We start from the raw sequence: 6202 nt of genomic DNA, 5'->3' as shown, positions 1-6202 counted from the left end.
CATCAACACTCACTCCTACATCAGCTAGGAGCAGACTATTACTCAGCAGCTAGTCCCACAGAGCTCTCTCTGCGCTCAGAGACGGGTTGGGCTCGTGCCCAAAGGTCAGAGCTGTGATCCAAAGTGAGAGGACGCGTGGGTGTCACTCTTGAAACAGTTCTCATTCGTAAATATTGAAGCATACTTGCCTCGATTCTGTAATAACACTGTGATTGCAACGCAGAAAACTATAGCTGCAGGATAACAGTTGATTTTCCATTCAGACGCTTTTATGAATTGACTGCTTGATGGATGGATGGATGGATGGAAGGCTTAGTTTTTTTTACAGTCCAGAAATGAACAGCTATTTACTTTGAAATAACATGATGGAATGATAATTAATTACACAATTAGGCCTACACACTACTGGGGACTATTTAGGTACTGACCAATTGTGTTGAATTCCTCACACAAGTAGAATACACACCAGAAACTATCCATTGTACCATGTCATCTTCTAGATAAATGGGAAATACCGGTGAATAGCAGTCTATTGTGTGGGAGGAGGCGTTTCAACAGGCCATAATAATAATAATAATAATAATGACTTTATTTGTGTAGCGCTTTTCCTGCAAACGTTGCAGCTCAAAGTGCTTAAATCATTATATAATCATAATTTAATTATTTTGTAATTTAAATGCAATATTAAAAGGATGGGTTTTATAATATTAATTTAATTATTTAGTCATTTAAAGGCAATATTAAAAAGATGGGTTTTTAGTCTTGACTAATCCCTAATGTAGAATGGTTAGAATGGTTCCTCCTAAGATGAAGATCATCATAGCTCCTCAGTATTTAATATGTACAGTATATAGTATTTATGCCTCCCTGAGACTGGACTCTTTACTCTGACATGCATTTATTTAGCAGCATGACTCGTCAGAACTGCTGTGTAATTGCCCCTAGGCAAGATCCAGATGCTCTCACATAGAAACCCACCACTATGCTAGTGATGGTCTTTGTTGATGCATATTTGTCAATGCTAAGGAAGCAGATATTCCAGTTTTTATTTGAGATACCAAGAAACCTACAAGTGTCCAAGGGTGTCCATTATTTAAGTGGGACAATGTATTCTGAGTATTTTCATTCAACTGTATTGTGGCGATATAAGTTGCATTGATAAGTAAAGTTTGTGTTTAACCCCCACAATGATGATATGATATTCCGTGATATGGAAAGATGTTTTGTAATATATATTTTAGCCTTTAGCCTTTAGCCTTTGCACAACCCTTGTGTACATAAGGTTCAGATATAGGAGAAAGTTAGGATATTTATAGCATAGCATAGAGTACAGCACAGTGTTTTATTGTATAGTATAGTAGTATAGTATAGTAGATAGTGTACATAGCCTTTATTTATGTAAACCAGCTCTTTCCCTTTTTTATTTTACCCTTGGCCCTCTTGTTTTTTAGTCTTTTTTTCCAAGCACCAGGGGAGCCCCCCCTCTTAAATTTCGTTGTATGGTACTGTACTGTATTAATGACAATAAAGACCATTCATTCATTCATTCATTCATTCATTCATCCATTCATTCATTCATTTACTACTGCTGGTTGCACACCCCTGGTCAGTGTGATCACTCTTTACTCTTTGCACTACTGATGTTTACAATGCTATCTTTGTACATACTGTATTATTGCACATTGCACATACCTCTTTGATATAGCCTCTTTTATACATCTGTACATTACATACTGTACATAAGCTACCTTAACTGTACATACCATACTGTACCTATCACTATCCTTATCATGTTTTTATATCACTATTTGCACTTCTGGTTAGATGCTAAACTGCATTTTGTTGTGTGTGTCTTTGTTTGTGTCTAGTACTCTAGTAGCAATGACAATAAAGTTGAATCTAATGTAATCTAATCTAAGTACACCTCTATCTGCAATGCAGAGGGAGTTCAGGTGCGAGTCTGTGAGTCTGCCATGTTTGCTGCAAGAACAACGGCACCTGAAAATGTCAAGAGGAGTTTGTGTTCAGGCTTGGCTGCAGTGTAGCAAAATTATGGCGCTTGTTGAATGTGACACCTCTGATATCGTGTTTTCACATTGCAAAGCAGATGCTTTACTGGACGGTACTCCAGAAATAACATTCTGACGCAGTCACACTCATCCTCACCCCTATTACTCAGCCACTTAGGCCTTTGACTCTCTTTTTTGGAAAACAGACAAAACAGAGTGAAAAAAGCAGCATCCCCACACTCAAATCTGTGCAAAAAATCATTATTTTATTGCAAGCTTTCGGTCATAGACCTTCTTCAGGCATATTTTCTCACTCTATTTGATACTCTTCAGCTCCAGCACCGCAGCTCAGTCTGATAACGGATGAGCGGTGGTTATTTTCACAGTTTTGGAAAACAGACTTAAATCCTGTGCCGTACAGTACTTTCAAAACATGACCAAGCAAGGGAGAGGGAAGCCAGAGATAGGGTAGAGGTGGTAGTTAGCCAGAGATAGGGTAGAGATGGTTGTTATCCAGAGATAAGGTAGAGGTGGTTGTTAGCCAGAGATAGGGTAGAGGTGGTAGTTAGCCAGAGATAGGGTAGAGGTGGTTGATCTGGTCAATGTGTGGGCATCATAACCACTAATGAATGTCTTGACTTGGTGTTCAGAGTATTTAGAGTGGGAACTTTGGTCGGCTGTTCTGTCGTTGTAAATGTGCTATATAAATAAACATGAAACATGAACTATTAAGCTATTCATTACGACAGTTGGCTTCATCCAAAAAAAGAAACGACACGTAAATTGTGTTTTTTCGAAGCAACAAGAGTAATCGGAGAACAAACCTTCTATCTTGTTGAGACAGTGAGTGCGTTCTGAAACGCCTTCGCTAACACAGAGGCCTATAAATTAGGCAGGTCTTGGAAATGTTATGCTAAACTTCACAGTCTAAGCATAGTATCTCATCCAACGGATTAATACCGTTGCTTGGGATATAGTAGATCACACTAGATATCGAGTTGTAGGTGTATAAATAGTCTGCGCTTTGTTCTTACCACAGTGACGCTGACCTGGATGTGCTCAGAGGGAAACACACACCAGACAGTTTGCTCAAATGCATTCAACTCGAAAATTAAAGTTTCACCAAGGCGATGCATTATTAACAGGGAGGAACTTCACAGTGGGTAGGGATAGGCATGCGGCATGCCAGTGTTTTGGGGGGAGCTAACTGTGCATCACAGAAGGACAACACCATTACACCTGTATTTCTGTGACTGCTTCAATTGTGACAACATGTTTTTCATACTTCTAGACAAAGGTAAAACTGCCTACCCCCCCCACCCCCCCACCCCCGCCACGTGTGGGAGTTATGTGTGACCCGATGACAAATTAAAATTAATTAAAATTAATTAACATGACCTTTTCCTCTTCTGTGAACTCCCCTATGGACGAATTTGGCCATTGTTTGATGCACACACAAATTCAGCGGGAAGCACTGGCCTGGAAACCAGAGGAGTGTGCATGCATTTACATTTACATTTTTGGCATTTAGCAGACGCCTTATTCCAAAGCGACTTACAATCAATACATTTGACTAAGCAAGTGAATCATCAGTCCACCAGTCGTAGCAGGAAGAGTAATCCAGCTCAGGCCCGAGGCCTTTGATAGAAGGAAAAACCTTCTTCTATCACGTTCTTCTAAACCTATTATTATTATTATTATTATTATTTTTATTTATTTTTTAGACACTGGAGAAACAGAGAAACAGTACAAGGGGGCAATAGAAGTTTTTAGGGACACAATAGAGGGGAAAAGCAGGTGTCTTCAGGAGACGCAGTGCTGGGGGGCAGTAGATGTCTCAGGAGGAGCAGTTGCATGATGGGATCAGTCATGTGTGATCATGCCTTGGAGAACGGGAGTGTCTGACAAGGTGCCCCACATCTAAAGGTTGACAGCAACTTTCCCTCACACACGCTTCCCAGAATCCACTGCTGTATCGCCGAGGTTTGTAATGCTGATTGTGAGAAATGCTTTCGAAGTGTTCCAATGCCACGCTTTAGTGTGATTCATTTGCTATGATTCACAGGTAACAGCTATGTAGTTAGAGGTAATCATTAGGTAATCACATGAGCTTACCCTGACCAAACTGGTCAGAAATCAGAGGATTTTCCATAAAAGGTCATTTAAGGTTTGTAATACTGATTGTGAGAAATGCTTTTCGAAGTGTTCCAATGCACGCTTTAGTGTGAATTTGATTGCTATGATTCACAGGTAACAGCTATGTGGTTAGAGGTAATCACATGCGTTTACCCTGTACCCATGTGCCCTGAAATCCAGAAAAAAAACTGGTCAGAAATCAGAGGATTTTCCATAAAATGTCATATAAGGTCAGGAGGAAAAACAATTCTCGGCCGTTGTCATTCAAACGATTCCAAATGTAGATGAGATTTTGGTTTTGGAGATGTTTGGGATGAAACTCAGTCAACTAACATCCAGTACTCACATGAGCTCACAGACGCAGACGCCCACCCACACCACGCACGCTCTCATCAGGTCGCTCGCTCTTTTCGTTCTTTTTTCCTCTGATAAACACCAAGCCTAATGATCGCCACTCAGAAGCAGGGGACCGTGATGACGGCCGTGCAGAAGCACCATTAAGGAGGAGAAATGCCTTCTGACTGGAGAGAGCAGGGCTTAAGGGCACCGGGCAGAACAGAGGAATAACACACTGAGTGCCCATCAGACTGCAAATCGCTCCTCGTGGCTTCCACCGCTCACACTGACGCACCTTAATTGGGTCCTTAACGAGACAATCATATGCAAATGTGATCCGAGTTCAGATCACTTGGCTTCAGGGCATCTGACTCACACAGTGTCCCAGTATGAATATTCCACCAAACTGAGACGACTTACCCTTTAAGAGAAACAGCCTTTCCCCAGAGGTGATGCTGCTTGCCTCTCAGATGGACTCTGAAGTGATTACCGTTAGAAGCAAAAGGATGATGTTATTGCTCAAGTTTAATCATCTGGGCGACAGTTGTTCAAATAGTTTAATCTGGATCAGAAGGATGCTGCCATGTTGCTATCCAGGATCAGATCTATCTGACTGATTTGGAGTCGTATAGGGGGGAAATCAGCCAGCTCGATATGATCCTGAGATCAGAGAAAATAATCGGGATCATTCTGATCCAGATTAATAGTTTTGAACAACTGGGCCCTGTATTAATAGTACAGCCAAATTCTGCCTTCTTCTTGGCAACAAGGTGTAAAAGCCAATGGCAAAAAGCTCTCAGCCAACATCGAGAGTAGACAGATAATATGGTCTTATTCACTGGTATGGTTAAGAAAAATGATCATCATTCACTGTTTAAGGCAAGCTGTCCTAGACAACTTGTGTGACAACTGATAAACCTTTCTCACTTTGTTTTAGAGCACAAGGAGGAATACACAAGGAAACGTTTATAAGACAGAGGCAGCCGGCAGAGCTGGCCCAATCACAGTTGGTACAGTACTGTTACTGTATAGGCCAGTGGAGGCTGGTGGAGGGAGAAATCAGAATGGAAGCTCACAGAATGGAAGCTCATTTGTCAGGTGAACTGCTACACACACGTGACTCATAGACCCAGTAACATCCATGCAGTAGTGGCCTGGGGTGGTCCAGTGGTCTAGCACCGCGGTCTACAGTGCACACCATGTCGGCATGGGTTCGAATCCGGCTCATGCCCTGCTGACATACCCTCTCTCCCTTCTTCTCCTTACTTTCCTGTCTGTCTTCAGTGAAGACTCTTCACTGTATCTGTCCAATAAAATGAAAAATATGAGTGGGACAGGCCCACTCAGAAAGAAAAAAAACATCCATGCAGTAAATCACCTCAACCAGGGAAGAAATGTTTCTTTACTGTACCGGAGAGATGACATAACTACTCTGCCTTTACAGTACAGGATGCTACTGGGGGCTCAGCTAACGTGGGCAAATAGACAAAACAGAACACTCAGATAAATATTTTACAGTTTGACTGTGACAGCCTTTTAAGGAAAAGGCCCTTTCATTAGCCTTCTATCTCTAACCACAGGCTCCAAACCCCTGACTCGACAGTTTCCTGACGACGGTAAGACTGTAAGAGTAGATGACAGATAGATGGCCAGGAGATTTAAATATTAATGGCCGCCACACACACAGGTTCTCCCTTGGTTAACCCTTCGTGGGAGGCTCC

This window comes from Nansenia antarctica (assembly GCF_963989245.1).
Source record: "Nansenia antarctica genome assembly, chromosome: 8".
NCBI lineage: Eukaryota > Metazoa > Chordata > Actinopteri > Argentiniformes > Microstomatidae > Nansenia > Nansenia antarctica.
The sequence above is the reverse complement of the archived record's forward strand: the minus strand, read 5'-3'. Positions refer to the sequence as shown.